This window comes from Thermobia domestica, chromosome 10, assembly GCF_964235325.1.
Source record: "Thermobia domestica chromosome 10, izTheDome1.hap1.1, whole genome shotgun sequence".
Taxonomy (NCBI): domain Eukaryota; kingdom Metazoa; phylum Arthropoda; class Insecta; order Zygentoma; family Lepismatidae; genus Thermobia; species Thermobia domestica.
Window position 1 is genome coordinate 260,324,252 of NC_137463.1, and position 18,656 is coordinate 260,342,907.

Here is an 18,656-nt window from a genome sequence, read left to right on the forward strand (position 1 = left end):
CAGAAAGGGAAAGTAAAAGATGCCACTAAAAAGTACAGAAAGTACTCAAGTTCAAGAGGTACACATAACAATATAGTGTGGAGTTCCTGTGCACTATTCACTGTTGGCGGAAAGTTTTCTTCTTTTCCTTTTTTCTTTTCTCCACACCAAAGGATTACACCAAAAAGTTACAGAAATAAAAATAAGATTTTCATTGTTCCATTGTTATGTTCTCAATGATCTTGCATTGTAAATATTGGTTTTGAAAAATATTAATGCAGTATGTTAAACTTACAGTTAAACGAAGTTTTCCAGTTAAACGGAATTGTGCTATATATTTTAAATTATGCTTTATGCTTTATTTTTTTAAAATTATGCTTTATTATGCTTTTAAAATTAGTTTCTTCTGGACCCTTAGACAACCACAACCATGTTCAAGGTACCAACCATATGTCTAAGTTGCTATTATGCTTTTTATGCTTTTGGGTTGCCCTAGTTATAATTTTTGACAGTCTTCAAAACAAACAAATAAAAATCCAAATTCGATCCGTTTATACATATGTTGTAGGTGTGTTCACGCATATCTTCGATATAGTTACACTAATTTTGACGATTCTTTTTTGTTTGAAAGAATATACTTTCCTGGTAGTTTCATATAAATTTCATTGAGATTCAGTTATATTTTTATTTATTTATTTATTTATTGAACAAATTCCCAGATACAGCATAACTTTGCCATTTTACACAGGGACATGCTAACAAAAGAAAGAAAAAAACAAGATAACAATAACAACAACATAGAAAAAAAGAGTGTAAGAGTAAAACTATTCCGTCAAAGCTCGCTTAATTGCTCTTTCAAACACTGGGTAGCTCGAAAATATGTCCACATCAGTTGATACTTGATTATAACAGTTTGGTATTCTATAAAAAAGAGACCTCTGTATAACAGCCAACCTAGGACGGGCAAGATGGAATAGGTGGGTATTCCGGGTGATGCGGGAAGGGACACGTAAGGATAGTTCCTGAAGTAATATTTCCGATCTTAAGTTTCCATTAACTATTTTATGTAGATATTTCAGGTCAGAGATAGTTCTGCGTACTTCAGGAGTCTGAATATTAAGATGTCGCAAGAGTTCCTTCTTAGATAATATTCGAAGTGCAGGAACACGAAAACGGACTATAGCGATGAAGAAATTGAGAACAGAATCAAGTCTGGAGAGATGTGTAGGTGCTGCCATGGCCCATATGGGAGAGCAGTATTCGATCTTGGGCGCTATTAATGTCTTATAAAAAGTTGCTAGTGAAGAAACAGTGCGTAGTTCGGTGAATCGATAAAGAAGTCCCAACATGCGCATTGAATTCTTTAGTATTGAGGAGATGTGGTCAGAGAATGTGAGTTTTGAATCAAAGATGACACCAAGATCATTATGACGAGCAGAATGTGTGATAGGGGAATCGTTGATATGGTATGTGGAGGGAACAGGAGACTTTTTCAAAGTAATAGTAATACTGTCACATTTCTTACTGTTGAGTTTCAAGTGCCACATTTCACACCAGCCTGTAAGGTAATTTATGTCTTCCTGTAGAGCAGTTGTGTCATGGAGACACGATATTTCTCTGTATAACTTACAATCGTCAGCAAAAAGCAGAAGGCCACTAGGTTGAGCTGATAAGTGCGTGTAGAGATCATCCATATACAGGACAAACAGCAGAGGCCCAAGTACACTCCCCTGAGGCACCCCTGAGATCACGGGTTGGGGGTTAGAAGTCGCCCCTGAAAGAACAACTCTCTGTTTACGGTCCTTCAAGTAGCTTGTGATTAGAGAGAGAAATTTGCCATGTACATTAAATCTATTGGAGAGTTTATGAAGAAGATGAATGTGACTGACAGAATCAAAGGCCTTCGAGAGATCAAAATATATAACATCTAATTGAGTATTGTTATTCATACATTTGACTGCACAGGAAAGAAGAGTACTTAAGTTTGAGAGACTTGAGCTTTTCGGTAGAAATCCGTGCTGAGAACTATGGATGTAAGGTGAGGTGAATTTAAGTAGCCTGTCTTTGATTATTTTTTCGCAGATAATTGATATTACAGAAAGAAGAGATATTGGCCTATAGGAGGATACATGATCTTTAAGTCCTGATTTATATATTGGGGTCACGTGAGCTAGTTTCCAACTGGTGGGATAATACCCTTCCTTGAAGCATCTATTGAATAAGATAGATAGAGGAACCGTAATAACTGAAGCAGTTTTGTTGAGAAAGAGAGGACTAATTTTATCAGGTCCAAGTGATCTGTGTGGAGATAACGATAGCAAGAGAGCCAGAACTTCGCCCGGGGTGGTAGAGAGATTGGATAAGGTGTCCGAACAGATGGAGCGGAGAGGGGGAAGATGGGTTGTAGAGGGAAGGGAAGTAAATGTTTGGCAGAAGTAGTTATTGAAGAGGTCGGGTCTTTGATCATCACTCGCTTCAGTATTTTCATCTTGAACTGTTGCCGGTATGCCCGGAGATTTTGTTCTAGATTTAATTACAGACCAAAAGACTTTAGGGTTACTAACAGTAAAATTACCAATTGAGTCCATGTATTCAAAGTATTTACGCCGCTGTACCTTCTTGGCAAGACTTCTAATTCTAGCAAAGTTTTTGTATGTGTATTCACTCGGATGTGATTTCCATAGAGTCCAGGCAAGCTTTTTGTTTTTAAAAAGTTCACGAAGTTCATTGTCGTACCAGACCGGAAACCTGTTCGATTTTGATGCTTTCACCGGCACAAAGTCCTTTATGGCTGAGTGGACAACAGATGTAAATAAGTCCACAGCGTCGTCAACAGTTCCTACCTCTAACAAACACCAAGGAAACAGTTCAATAGCCCGGCAGATGTCACCCCAGGGGGCTTTCTTCCAAAGAAGTTGTGACCTACTTTTGAGGGGCTGGTTTGTAGTAGTGGAGGGGAGGAAATCGAAAGAAACATCCAAGGAATCGTGATCCGATGGAAAAAGATTTCTGCATGGGACAACACAACGAGGTTCTAAGTTAGAGAGAATATAGTCAAGATTGCTATTATTGCGGGTATTATGCATATTATGTTGACTTAGACCAAGTCCATGAATAAAATTGTCCATGAAATAACTGTCGTTTCCATCTTTAGTGACGCCATGCTTGCTGTCCTGCCACGTGATGGAAAGGTTGAAATCACCCAATAGGATGACGTCACCGTGTGACAACGCATGTAACAGTGAGTCATGGCAAGCTTCTAAGATGTGCTGGGGGGTGTTCTTGTGCGGCCTATAGAAGCACCCAATAAACACAGAACGACGCTTTGGAATAAATACTTCCACCCAAATGAGTTCACAATCCCGTTCGAGATCCAGTCTTCTCTTGCTCTTCCACTTATTATTTACACAAATCATCACTCCACCTCCACGAGTTATGCGGTCTTTACGATAAATGGTGAAATTATTTGAAAAGCTCATTTCACTGTCGTTCACTGATTCATTCAGCCACGATTCGGTCACTGCGAAACAATCCAGTTCCCTTATCTCACCTAGGTTCAATGAGCACTCAAGTAATTTGTTTTTAATACTACGAACATTTTGATAATATATATTGAAAGCACTGGTGTAATATGGACAGGGTGGGCCAGGGTTTACGTGAATATCACCACAAAGAAGGAGAAAACAAACGAGAATGAGGCACTGTTTTTTTGCTTTTGACTCATACCTTGGCACAAAATCACTGGTAGTTCCTCCGTCACTGTTAGCAGTACCAGAGAGAGCACATGGCGGTCCTCTTGGTATGAAGGCAGCAGCAATAAAATGAAATGATCTTCCACTACACTTCAGTCCATGTTTCATTGGCAATGCTTCACTTGGGAAAGTCACAGCACCGATACTACATGAAGACAGTAGAGCACGCACATAAACACTACACACAACCACGAAAAAAAGGTAAACAATAAGAGCACCACTTTGCATCGACTTCGAGCTTGACGCCATCTTGGTCTTTTTCGGTACTAGACCGTGACACACCTCATCGGAGCGTAGTTTATAATTGTGTGCATGACATACGAGCACCCACGCAGGGATCCTCACTAGGTCCGGACTTCGTAACTCGATAAGTACATCGTTTGAATAAAACTATACTTGTTTAGTAGATAAATAATTATTGTAGTTCAAAAATTAGGTCTTACAGTTCATCTGTTCCATTTTTCTTATAGAAAGAATCAACTTCTATCATTTTCTTTGATAACATTGTAGGCAGTGCTTAACAATTACGTATTGTTTGTACGGGTGTAGACTAACTCTGATTCAATATTATATAAATGTAGTGTGTTGTGGTATCGGATCATGCCTATCCCCCCAAACTTAGAACTCCTCTAAAAAAAAAAAAAAAAAAAAATGCGTCTCGTATGATCACTATATTTTCACAATGGGTGCACCAATTTTGTTAACTTGTCGGTTAATATTGTTTTCTAAGAAGTTGTTATCCTATCTACTAAAACATAATTTTCGACATGTCAATAATAAACCTGTTCTACACACTTCTGGAATAACGTGTGATGACACATATGATATTAAAGCTCATGCATGGGAATATTTTTTTTTTTTCAAAAGAAAAAAAAGAAAAAAAGGGCGTTAATTTTCATTTTTTTAAAAATGAAAGCTAATAACTTGTTTAACAAGTTCCCGACAAGTATACCTAAGACCGGTCTATGCACACGAGCATTCTGGTAGTAATTTCGTCCCCTGGAACAACCCATCATAAACCGTAAATGTACCTGTGAATTTCATCAAGAATGTAAATATATATAACTATTAACAACTTGCAATATTTTGGGAAAAGAAAATTCGTGAAATTAGATTTGTGATATTGTAAATCAATACATTTGTGTTTTGCAGAAATACACGCATCGAAATTTGAAATTTTTCGTTGTTTAATATGTGGCTTATGCGAAATTCTTCGTAATCTTTGATATTACATCAAACAAATTCACAATCTCACCACTAGAGTGCAGCAAATACCAATAGCATTTACTGACACCTAACGGCAAACTGAGGAACCATCTTATGTTTATCGGATTAGCGGGAAGGTAAGTGAAATAAGCATAGTTGTTGAGCAATGAAGAAATTACGTGTAGTCAGGCACGTAGCCAAGGAGGGGGTCCGAAACCTCCTCTCCTTCGAGACCAGAAATTTAAAAAAATAAGGAAGGATGAAACAAAAGGAAACAAGAAAAGGAAGAATCAGCATTAAAATTAAAAAGATAGAGCAAGCATTTGGTTACTCTTTCTTATGAGGAGATTTGAAATGAAATGAAATGAAATATTTGAGTTTTACGTCTCACGCTCATGCCGGTTAGGCTAAAGGAGACGGTGATGATGAGTAATAAATGAAAATGGTGGAATGAAGAAAGTGGGAGGAAACGGGAGAACCCCGATGAAACCCACGCACACGGTGTTTGTCCACCACAAAGTTCACTTGCCGATGGCTTTGATCGAACCCGGGACCTCAAGCACCAGAGTTGAACGCTCTACCACTGAGCCACCGCGGCCCCAATATGAGGAGATTTGTATTGCTTGCAATAAATGGTGGCGAATGAGCGGGATATCATGCAAAAGTCAGGGAATTTGAAATTTCTAGAAAAGTTACGGAATTTTCAGAATTTCTGCTACTAGTCAGGGAAAGTTCAAGCTTTCGAAAGCATAGTGCCATTCTGTGACAGCGTAGACATTTTTTATCATAATTTTTCGTCATTGCTTCTCTGCAGTATAAAACATGTTATTTCAGAAACAGTTTTCTACTGCTCCTTTAACCTGTCATTTGGAACAGACAGTAGTTGACGGAATAATGAAAACAAAAAAGTTGTGTGGAAAGAAAGTTTTGTTAACATTTGATTCAGCAGAGAAAGGTACGCAAATATTGCAAAATATTTTGCAAGACATTATTGAATATGTACTTTTTATAATAGTGAGTATGTGGTTTTTATAATAGTTGAAGTCATAATGAAAGGAAAATTGTTATACAGTGAAACCTGTCTTTAGCGGAATCGAGCGGGACTTGCAAAAATTTCCGTTAAAGTCAGGTTTCCGCTTAGTGGAGATAGACCTTTCCTTTCTTTAAAAAAAAAAAAAAAAATACATGCTTATAAAGGGACATACTGAGAAAATATATTGCTGTACGTAGATTGTTCGATTACAGTACTTCTTTCTTCTACGAATAAATACACCAAAAAATTAAAATGAATACAAAATATGCTATGCACACGTTTTCTTTATTTTTCTAATAGCCAAGCAGGGTTTTCTGTGTACATTGCTGCTTGGCTGCTTGACTTTCCGCATACACTTTAGCCTGAGAAATTATACTAAGTCAATCAGAATCATTTTTTCGTAAGGCAAATTTTTGCAGTTCCTTTAAACTTCTGAGAGAATCTTGATATGTATTTATTCTACACTCTTCTTGGAACTCGGTATCGTATTCCTCTTCTTCCTCTATCTCGTTTTCTTCTTTCCGACATTCCGTATGATTTTTGATTAAGTTGCGGGGATTAAGGACAATTTGTGGGGGTGAATATGAGTAGTGGTTGGGGAAGGTCAACACTGTCCAGAAATATTTAACAAAAGAACGAACATTTTATCGCAGACAGTGTAATGTATATGTCTCACAGAATGTCTAAACATCTTCTAAACGCTGTAGTCCGGAACTTAGAATTTTCCGTTAAATGTTTATTTTTCTTTCCGTTGTCCGCGTAACACAGTTTCCGCTTAATGAAGGGAGTTTTACACGTTTTGTTCTCCAAAATTCATGGGACCGTGAAATATTTCCGTTTAAAACAGTTTTCCGTTTAATAAAGGGTCCGTTGAAGACAGGTTTTACTGTATATGAAAGAATAGAGGAAGGAACGTAAATATTGTAAAAATCTTTTTCAATATATATATATTTTTAAATTCCTTTACTCGAGATTTCTTCATAGTTTATTAAAATACTTACTAACATATCCTCATTTTATTGTCCTAACAAATTAATACGTGTTGCCAGTAAAGTATTTTAGATCGATGGAGCTCCAGTATTTCATGTTACCCCCCTCCCATTACGAAATTCTGGCTAAATGAACCAATATATGTTGCCAGTAAAATAGTTTAAAATAATCGAGAACCTGGTGTGATCAAGGGCTCCCATGTTGTGGTTTCCAAGGCAGGGGGGGGCAAGTATAAGCGATATTTCAAATATAGTTTCAAATTTTGCTGTAACTAATGTAAAAATTCTATTGGGTTTTCGATATTCCCAAGTATAATTTCCTCTTAGCTGGAGCGAGCGCCCCACCTTGCTCCCCTGATGGGCGCCCTTGGGTGTGATGACTACAGTACTTCATGTCACGGACTTCCCCCCCCCCCCCGCCTTCCTTTACGAAATCCTGGCTACTGCCTGCGTGTAGTAAATATAAAATTGAAGAAGAAAGTTGCTCAACTTGGATAATATCTACGATATTAATTGGCGTGATAATATCTACCTTCATTAAACGCAAATTACCACTGAGCCATGAATAGTAAAGGATATCAGAACAAATGTAAATGGAGCAAACTTGATAATCATTAAACAGTATGATGGAGGCGTGGTGGCTCAGTGGTAGAGCGTTTTCTCTGGTGCGAGGGATTTCTGTTCGATCCGAGGTCACCTCCAACATTCTCTTGCCACCAATTTTTACATAATCGTTCTCTTCCATTAATCATCCGTTTCCCTTAGCCTAATAAAGGCATATTTGTGGCGCGTTAAACTTGAAATTGAATTTCATTAAACAGCATGAAACAATTCAGAGATTTTAATGTAAAATTCAGTGTACATAAATATAAAACCAACTAACTAACTCTATGGCCTATAGAACCCGGAGGTTCAATGCCGCGTTCACAAAAGCTCTCCACTGACTTCTATCCTTAGCTAACTGCATCCAGTTTCCACTTTGTATTCCAATCTCTGCGAGATCCATCTTAATATTGTCCTCCCATCTGTGCCTAGGTCTTCCTAATGGTCGTTTTCCGATTGGTCTTCCAGTCAAGACTTTGAAAGCGTTTCTATTTTCTTCCATTCTAGCTACATGACCCGCCCACCTAAGCCTCCTAGACTTGACGACCCTAACAATGTTGGGTAAACCATATAAATTATGTGGTTACGTACATAAATATATGGGGTTATTTATCTGTAGGTCTACTTCTGATGTATGCTTGTTTGCCATTTTGAATTGCAAAAGAAGGGCTGGCATTAATCCAACTGGAGGCCCGGGGGTAGAAAAAATATGTGGCCCCTGCTGACTTCATATAATACACTTCTGTAAAAGTACAATAGGAAAGTTAAAGGAATATGTTTCATATTTTTGGTCATACTTTATTTCATTATGTTTTATTTCTTCATGATTCTTTTTAGATAGCCAGTTGAGATTTTCGTCAGAGAGAAGGCTCCTTTCCACCTGTCGTTAATAATAATACTACAGGAATAATAGAATTACAATAACAGTTACATAATCAATAAAATTTGATGAAGAAAAGTAACTGACACGATGAAATTACGACTCGTTTCTACTGCTTGGTAGTTTCACACATTACTATTACACCACAAATCCTTCATGTAAAGCCGACAAATTAGTCAGGAAAGATATTCATTTACGTTCCTTATTTTATCTTCAAATATCTTGGAACCTAACAGGTCGGATACCATTCAAAAATTCATAATATCATCTGATGGCTTTTCTCCTCCAAAGTAAAAGTTAGACTGTGGAAGCATTGTCATTTAGGTCAGATCTAACCTTTGAACCGGTAAGGCAGTCTCAACTGCAGGAACGTTTCTAAAATCTTCTTCATTGACGAAGGTCTATGTAAATTGTTTCTGAGTTCAAAACGAAAATAATGACTCATTTATTGAGTCTCTCACCTAACAACCGCATTTTCATAGGGCCTTAGTAGTATTCGCCCAAGTCTCGCCAAATATTCGCCTAGTCTTTCATTATAAGTTAATAAATATCGAGCCGTTTTTATGCAACATTAAATGACTGATTCAGGTAGGCAAGTAGTTACCTCGTTTCAGGAGACTGGGATTCGAATACATCCAGATCAAATTTTTGACACGCTGCAATTTCAATTAAGAGTCTTCATCCCGGCGAAATTAAAACACCGCTAATTTTACAGTAATTATGTGATATCTTCAAATAGATAAAAGATAATTTAAATGTGGAACAATAGCGCCCTAGACAATATTATTTTACATAAGAAATCGTTATCACGACTCACTTATCTGCTTTCGATTTCGAGCCATTTTGAAAATTGGCATTTATTTTCGCGTTTCTAAACAGCTGAAAACGGAAAGCCACTAGGTGACTTGTGATAACGGTACCTCACGCAAAATAATATTGTCTAGGGCGCTCTTCTTCCATATTTCAATTATCTTTTATCTATTTGAAGATATCACATAATTACTGTAAAATTAGCGGTATTTTAATTTCGCCGGGATGAAGACTCTTAAGCAAGACATCTTGTGGCCAAATGTTCGAATGACGAGAATATAGGAGAATTAGAATAGGCAAATGAATTGAAACAAAAAGATTAAAAGCCTATTTTCTTCAATTGTTGTAGAATTCATATATTTAAGTTTCGTTCAACTATTTATTGACTTATGTATGATCTGCGTTTTTCTTTATTCTCACATGTAATCTGTAATAGAGTGGACCGAAAAACTACAAAGTTGTTTTTTCGTCATAATACCGCAGAAAAATTGCAAATTGGAGATACTAAAAAGTAGTAAAAAAGAAATAAAATTAGTTTATATCTTCTGGTCACACGTGTGTCACTTTTGGTATCACTATATACAAATAGCAAGTTGAGACAAAAAATCTTATAAACTAGTTTCTGGAGGGAATTTCCAACAAAATCCCTCTAGAAATTCTCTCATACAAAAATGGCGACATGGTGTACACATAATTGAAAATATGTTTTATTGGAAGTCCAATGAGGTATAAACCGTGCTTATATTGTAATTTTCGTGGAAGTTATATATGATTTTATCTGCACTAATTTATATGGTAAAATGAACAGTACACATAGAATATTTTTTATATAAATATGTTTATTTCTCTAGAAAGAATAATGCTATTCTTATGAAACTTAGAGGGCTTACTAAGTATAAATCATGCTAACATACAATACAATTTGTGTGTTTATATACCTAAGGGTACCCGAGCTACAAGTACAAAAATTGTAAAAAAAGAAAAAGAAATTTGAGGGAAAATTTCCCGAAAATCCCTGTGTCACGGGGAAACTGAAGGTGATGGAGAAAAACTGATTGCAGATTTCTACGTGAAAAGTGCTATTAGAAGCAGTTATTTTCATTTCTGTGCCAAAATCTTGTTTACTAGATAATTGTAAGATTTACTAGATCTGTTTGAGTAAGATTTGACTAGAGCTATTATAACTAAATATTGGCAGTTAAGTAAGATAAAAAAAATAGTAGAAATATGAACTTTTTCCAATTCAGTAAATTTTAGAGCACATACGAGACCGGAAGATATAAACCGAGTGTATTTCTTTTTTCACTTCTTTTTAGTGTGCCCAACTCTCATTTTTGCCGCCACTTAAAAAAAATGATTTTTTTTCCGCTCGGATATTTCATGTCATTCATTGAAAAATAAAATCAAAACACATTTAATGGAGTTCGCAGAAATTGTTCGTGCATCATCAATTTGGCAACAAAAGCCTGTTTCAGTGCTGCCAATTGCTCTCGTTAATGAGAAATATTTCATGTGCGTTGGGTTGCATATCTGGTCAGGCATAATGGAACTATGTCACTTAGATGTTCATGTTTTTGCTGGTGATTGTACAATGCTTTTATACAGTGAACTATTAACTACTTTATATTTGGTTGGGAGGTTTCTTACTCTACACCAGAGACAAGCAATGGGCTAGTTAGTCTGATTGCCATTCAGAATATTGAGGAAACTAGAGTAAGTGCGGTGCGAAGGAGAGTATTAAGATTGAATGAGCACGAGCACCATCAAGGCTAGCAAGCTCAATGGAGCACAAACGTGATTAAAATTATCAATTTCTGTTTCCGTTCGACGACTACTAACCGTATGACCATTTTGGTCCGATATCATAACTCTGAAACATTACTTTTATTCATATTAAATTTCTTGTCCACTTTCTCCGAGACTAGCGAAATTGCTTCTGATCATTCGCTTATTCGACTGACCTGTAAAAATGTTATTTTTATGTTTTGTTCAAAGATGAGAATATTTTCTTTATTTCTTCTTCTATAGACAATTGCAAAGTAAGAAAAAGAAATCTTTAAATTTTACGTCCTATGGTTATGCCGGATAACTGAAGGAGACAGTGATGGTGATAAATAAATGAAATGGTGGAATCAAGGAAGTAGAAGGAAACGGGAGAACCCCGAGAAAACCCACGCACACGGTGTTTGTCCGCTACTAAGTTCACTTGGCATATGCACCAGAGGTGAACGCTGTATCACTGAACCACAGCGGCCCTTAATTGTAAAGTGATTTCTGCACTACCAAAAAATACACCTATTTTTTATATTCTATAAAATCTGGATAAATACCATTCTAACATAAAGACGATCGTGAATACACTCAAATCAACAAATGCTTCTAATTCTTTATTTCATAATTTGGTTTAAAGAGTCTTTCCTAGTAAGATAGTGAAATCGGCCCTTGATCCAAATTGGGTCGGTATTGACACAAAAAGTTACCCTTGACCTTAAACTACATTTTAAAAAAATGACCCCCTACCCCCTCCCCTTACCAAATTATCGTATCATACATGTTGGAAATTGAATATTTTTTTAAATTTTGATGGGCGTGGTCAAAAAATTTTTAGTTTCACAGATTGTAGATACTATCTAGATGTAAATGTACATTTTTTCAAAACCATCGATGCGTATTTTCTTTATTTCTTTGCGTGTTGAAAATTTCAAAAAATGTAGAGAATTCTTTTGGGGGAACATGTCGCTGATTTTTTGGTTAAAAAATTGTTATACCCTTAGGTACAACATATATTTTGGCTTAAGTTTAGAGTTGCCCCTCCAGTCTGAAGGTGCCCTTGGACTTTGCACCATACAAAAAACAGTTCTTAAAGTATTAAAAATTGTTACATTTCACTTAACTTTAGTACTCCATGGACTTCACAAAAATTTAAAAGGTTTTCTTCATTATTTTTGAGCATCCGTTACACCTGTTCGCCATATTTGCCATATTTTACAACTACCATGCTGCTGAAACCTTCCGCGAATGCTTCCGCATCCGGCAAATAGTACTAACTTCCACATATCTTTTCTCGTATTAAACATAACTCTCCTGCCGAACTTACATTTCTAAACATCAAATAAAAACTTCAAATTATCATTTCTTACCTCATTTCTCCTGTAAATTTTCCTGAATTTTATAAAAAGCGGAGGGGTAACTCTAAACTTAACCCTATATTTTTTTCGGAGCCTGAAAGTGATGGCAACATTGTCAAAAAGAAATAAAACTGAAAACAAACGTGTTTTTCGCAAATTTTTCTCACTGAGGGCCCCTTCAAACAATCCTTTGCCAGAGTTCACAACTTTCCTTTCTCTTGCGTCCCTTCCTATTCTGTCGTTCTTCGGCTGCTTCGATGTCCGTTTCGGAATAGAAACACCAAATTTATATATCCGTAACAGTGCTTCCACTTCAACCGACTCTTGCACAACGAAGTTACAGACACCTCGCGTCGGCTCTTCGTATCTATCAGTGCTTGCTTCACTGGCCACACACACTCACAGTGACGCTCTCTATCGGTAGTGCTCTCTACCGCGAGCTGTGTAACTTTGTTGTGCAAGAGTCGGTTGAAGTGGAAACAATGTTACTGAGATATATTTGGTTTTTCTATTCTGACATGGACACAATCCAAGCAGCCGAAGAACGACAGAAGCGGAAGGGACACAAGAGAAATGAAAATTGTGAACTTTGGCAAAGGATTGTTTGAAGAGGCCCTCACCTTGAGGGCCCTAAAATGGTGGGAAAACTGTGCGAAAAATACTTTTGTTTTCAGTTTTATTTCTTTTTGACAATGTTGCCATCACTTTCAGACCCTGAAAAAAATATATATTGTACCTAAGGGCATAAGACATTTTTTATCCAAAAATCAGCAACGTGTCCCCTCCCAAAAAAAAATTCTGCAATTTTTTGAAATTTTCAACACGCAAAAAAATAAAGAAAATTCGCATCGATGGTTTTGAAAAAATGCACATTTACATCTGGATAGTATCTACAATCCGTTAAACTTTCAAATTTTTTTGACCACCACCACCAAAATTTTAAAATATTCAATTTTGAACATGTATGATATGATAAGCATGTATGTATGATTTGATGAGCATGTATGGAGGGGTTAGGGGGTCAAATTTGTTTTTAGATAGTTTTAGGTCAAGGGTAATCTTTTGGGTGAATAGCGACCCAATTTGGATTAAGGGCCGATTTCACTATCTTATTAGGAAAGACCCTTTAAACATCATATAAGTATTCAATCGTTTTTAAACTAAAAATAATAATAAAGAATCCTCATTGATGGCACTAATGTTTGCAGAAAAAGGTATTAGGCTTTAAGATACATATTTAATTTATACTTTATATCATATGAAGAAGAAATACTTTTTGTTTAATTTGGCTATCTAAAATGATCTGTAAGATTATTATTAACCATATGTATAGATAATTTGTTTAAAATCTGATGGTATACGTGGTAATTTTGTGGTCTACTAAAATACAATAGTAAGAAGATAATATAATATAAAATAATAATTCATCTAAATGACATGAAACGTTGTGACTGTACTTAACCATATTAGTTTCAGTGTATTACTGGTTTTGGGGATGAATATTTTCTTCAATAAGACTAATACTGTATGTAGGGAAGGATGATATACAAATAAAACGTTTTTAATTTCACCATCCATGATTGGTAAGATTTAGTATGTCACTGCAGCTAGAGCACTTAACTGGTAAAATAATTTTCCTCGAGGACCAAGTTGTCTTTGAAAAGATTTTAGGAACGATATGTTGAACTAACCAACATTGATACGAGGAAGGATCAAAAACTAAGGTTACAACGCCGCAGCCATCCACCACCTACGGTGCTACAGGGTGACCAATATACAATCCAACCCGAAGTTTGGGGTAGTAGAACTTTTGAACCTGAAGCGATACACGAATAATAGTTATACCAAAATGAAGCCTTGTTCATGCATATATTTTTAAACTAGGAATCAACGATTGAAATACACTAGGAACCACACAATTTTGCCACATGTAACCGAAGGTGTAAATCAATTTTTTGCAAAACACGTAAATTGATTCATAACTCATACGTATGGATATTCTGTCGTTAATTTTAAGTTTGTATAGTTGGAGTAGCTTAGAAACTATGGAGCTGAAAAAAATATTTTTTCATTTCCACCGTTAACTAATCGGCCTCTGTAAGGGGGAACTAGGGAAATCGTAGTTTTCATAAATTTACACTCTGAATTGGCAACACTGCTGATGTTTCAATGCACCAAAATATATGTTAAAGATCTGTCTACATTATGCAATTAGTGAAAACAATGAAAAAGAAACATTGAAATTATCATGATAAAACTTCTACTTACATGCACCCGGCAACACTGCTATTATCATGAAATGAGTGATCAGCTCTACAGCAGATGCTGGAAGTGCTCCTTGTATTGATTCAAACACAGGTTCACACGTTTCATCATGTTGGCAGCAATTTTACGAACAATAAAAATGTTAATGTTCTCAATGCCACTGCGAATGTTCGATTCCAGGTTTGAATAGTTCGAGGATACTTGTATATCTCTCGATTTAAGTAGCCCCATAGAAATGAATAGCGGTGTTGCAGGGTGCATGGAAGTAAAAGTTTTGTCATGATAATTTCAAAGTTTCTTTTACATTGTTTTCAGGAATCGCATAATGTAGACAGATCTCTAACACACCTTTTGATGCAGTGAAACATCAGCAGTATTGCCAATTCAGAATGTTAATTTATGTAAACTACGATTTCCCCAGTTCCCGCTTACAGAGGCTGCATCCGATTAGTTATCGATGGAAATGAAATAATATTTTTTTCTGCTCCATAGTGTCTAAACTACTCCAACTGTACAAACTGAAAATTAACGACAGAACATCTATACGTATGAGTTATGAATCAATTTACGTGTTTTGCAAAAAAAAAAAAAAAAAAAAGATTTACACTTTCGGTTACATCTGGCAATACTGTGTACTTCAATCGTTGCTTCCTAGTTTAAAAATATATGCATGAACAAGGCTTCATTTTGGTATAACCATTATTCGTGTATCGCTTCAGGTTCAAAAGTTCTACTATACCAAACTTCGGGTTGCGTTGTATACTGGACACCCTGCAATTGTGGGGAAACATAAATAACGTCTCGTTTGGAAAATTTCTCTCACGGTTATTCGATTTCTGTGGGCAAAACATGTAACTGTGGCTGAAATTCACCGACAGGTGGTAGAAGTTTACGGAGAAACTGTATTGTCTCGTCAGCATGTTGCAGAATGGTGTCGAGAGTTTGCTGTTTGTAGAGAAAATGTCACCGACGAGGAGCGCAATGGCCGACCCGGAACGGCATCAACAGATTTGAACACAGCTACGACATCATCGACAATCCTCCCTAGAGCCCGGACCTCGCGTCAAGCGACTTTCACCTGTTCTCGGTCTTGAAGGAGTGCCTAGGAGGTGGTCGCTTCACTTGAGACAAGAAGGTGAAAGTCGTCGTGACAACGTGGCTCAACACGCAAGGACAGATTTTTTTTTTTACCAGGAGGGAATCTTCAAATTCATCCCATGATGCTACAAGTGTGTCAACCGTTGTGGAGACTATGTCGAAAAACAACTTAATGTATGTACTATCTGTTGTCTGTATTAGTTGTGTGAAATAATATATGTACATTAGTAACGTTACTTTCTGATCATCCCTCGTAGAATGGTCAAGAAACTATTTGCGCAGATGTGAATGGATCAGATTTTAGTTGCGCAGATTTTAGATATGAATGGTCAAGAAATTAGTTGCGCAGATGTGAATTTAGATTTTAGATTCAGATTTTAGATGTGAATGGTCAAAAAATTAGTTGCGCAGATGTGAATTTAGATTTTAGATGTGAATGGTCAAGAAATTAGTTGCGCAGATGTGAATTTAGATTTTAGATTCAGATTTTAGATGTGAATGGTCAAGAAATTAGTTGCGCAGATGTGAATTTAGTTGCACAGATGTGAATGGATGAGATTTTTAAAACCCGATTCCTTTGATTCATGTAAGGTTCGTTTTGTTTTCCCTAGTTTCTCCAAACGCTATGCTCCAGTTAATAGCTCTAGTCTTATCATTCACTAATCGGCTGTGGTGATAACCTCAAACTCGTTATCAACACAGAACAACATCCCTTAATTTTCTCGTCGTTATCTTCTAAGCTTATGTTTTCACAACAGAAATTTAAGAAGAACGTTCTTGCATTGTGTATTCATTCGCATCTTATTTACCGTGAAAGTAATTAAAATGTCAAGATATTTGTTAGCGTCTGCGACCGAGAGATAATTTGTTGAAGTAGACTTTGCGAAAATCGTGTTTTAACATCGTATGTTTTCAACGCTGAAAATAGACAAAGCTCCATTGATATTTTCCATGGGGTAGCTATTTAACAAAACAAAACAAAACAAAAAAGAAGTGTATGGAACATAAGCTTTTATATTTAACATAACAAAGCATACAAACAACATGTTTTAGATCACAGGTACGTATCAATATGAAAATACACAAACTATAGGAATAATCTTGCAACAACTGAAAACATTGAAATACCCTATTGGTTAAATGCAGTCCATCACAACCTACCCTTGAAAAATTCAGGAAAATTACCGCTTTAATTATCACAGCCGGAGTTATGCTGAGTTAAATCACAGGCCGCCACTGCAACATATCTATAACTAAAGTAGTAGGATACAAATAGCATATTGTGTTAAGCCTTACTACAATATGATCATCCATAAGAGAACCACTGCACATAACTTACCACTCCGATGCATTACATGTATTTTCTCCAAACATGTTAAACAATAGTAACAGCAAATAGCGCCCGAGTTCTAACCCTCTGTGGTACTCAGTAGAAACAGCATTTGTAACAAAACTAAATTCAAATAATCGTCAATAAAAAAGGATATAGACATGGATCACCGTGTTAAAGAAATAGTCTACGTTCTTGAGCAGAAATGTCTTACAAGGAAACCGACTCAAGTGTGACACGAAATTGTGGACGAGTTTATGCGCAAACAAAGTGTTTGTGTGTACAATTAAACCCATTAGAGGGGAAAACCCTCGATCTCAACCATTCCGGAGATATAGAGGAATAAAGGGAAGGCTGGTGCTCCGATATTTTGCGAATTTTTGAATATGTACCGTACAACCGAAAGAGTCTTTTAAAAATAAATAATTCCTTCATCCAGGAAAATGTAGTAATACGTCGCCTTAGACACAAGGGTTACAAAGCCGAAGAGTTCATTAAAAATTCTAGGGGAAGAATGTTGTGGGCTGGGAACGCGAAAATACTAGAGTTCTATTGTTGCCTGAAATAGGTGTGTCAGGTATCTATGTTCAGGTTTCTTGGTACTCTGAATCGAATAAAAGTATCATCAGTCAAATAGGATGAAAAATGTAAAAAATGGTGGTCGTCCGAACTTTCAAAATATTTATAATTTTTACAATTACTAACCGATCGGAACTGTATGTGATATACAGTATATAGGGCGTACCGGTTTTCGTTTTTTAAGTTGAAGATACTATATTTGCTTATTGATCCAAACATTGCGTTTTAATATATGTCACACAACTGCTCATTAGAGCTCCTTCGAGGCTAAGCGGTTAGCGTACGCGCCTTTGGCGTGGGAGACCTGGGTTCGATTCCCAGCGGGAGTTCATGTGGTTCGGATTCCAGGTTAATCAGTAGGTCCACGTCTCATATAGCCTCGCTGCTGAACGAGATGTTAAACTCAAAATCAACTCAACAACTACACACTGCCGTGCTTACGTTTGCAACAATATTTGTTTATGATTTATATTATTTATTTTATTTTTCTCTAGCACTTTTGCACAAAATATAACATTGTATTTTTGTTCACTCAATAACGTCTCTGTTCCTATGGCAATGTAATTAATACATTTTTATATCACCTTTTCGCATTTTCTACGAACTAACGACATGATATATTAGCATGTTATATCATACAATTTTGTTCTTCGTTTCAATGGCGTTTATTATTCCTTAAGCTCCTTCTTTTTCCGGCCCCGGGTAAAAGCTACCCCACTCTCCTCAACATTCAAGACCATTTTTATTCCACCCTGGTGCATTTTTTTTTAACGTTTCAATGCAATTTTCAAACATATTCACTCGCAACATAGCCGAAAATTCGCAAAATATCGGAGCACCAACCTTCCCCTTATTCCTCTATATCTTCGGAACGGTTGAGATCGAGGGTTTTTCCCTCGACTGGGTTTAATTGTACACAAAAATACTTCGTTTGCGCATAAACTCGTCCACAATTTCGTGTCACACTTAAATCGATATTCTAGTTAGTAGGAAATCTAATGCCG

The 18,656-nt window shown here is 36.4% G+C and overlaps 1 long non-coding RNA gene across 1 annotated transcript in view; it reads left to right on the forward strand.

The window, feature by feature from the left end:
• Window positions 1-18,656, forward strand: part of LOC145662213 (uncharacterized) — a 58,360-nt gene that overhangs the window by 36,285 nt on the left and 3,419 nt on the right. The window lies entirely within an intron of this gene.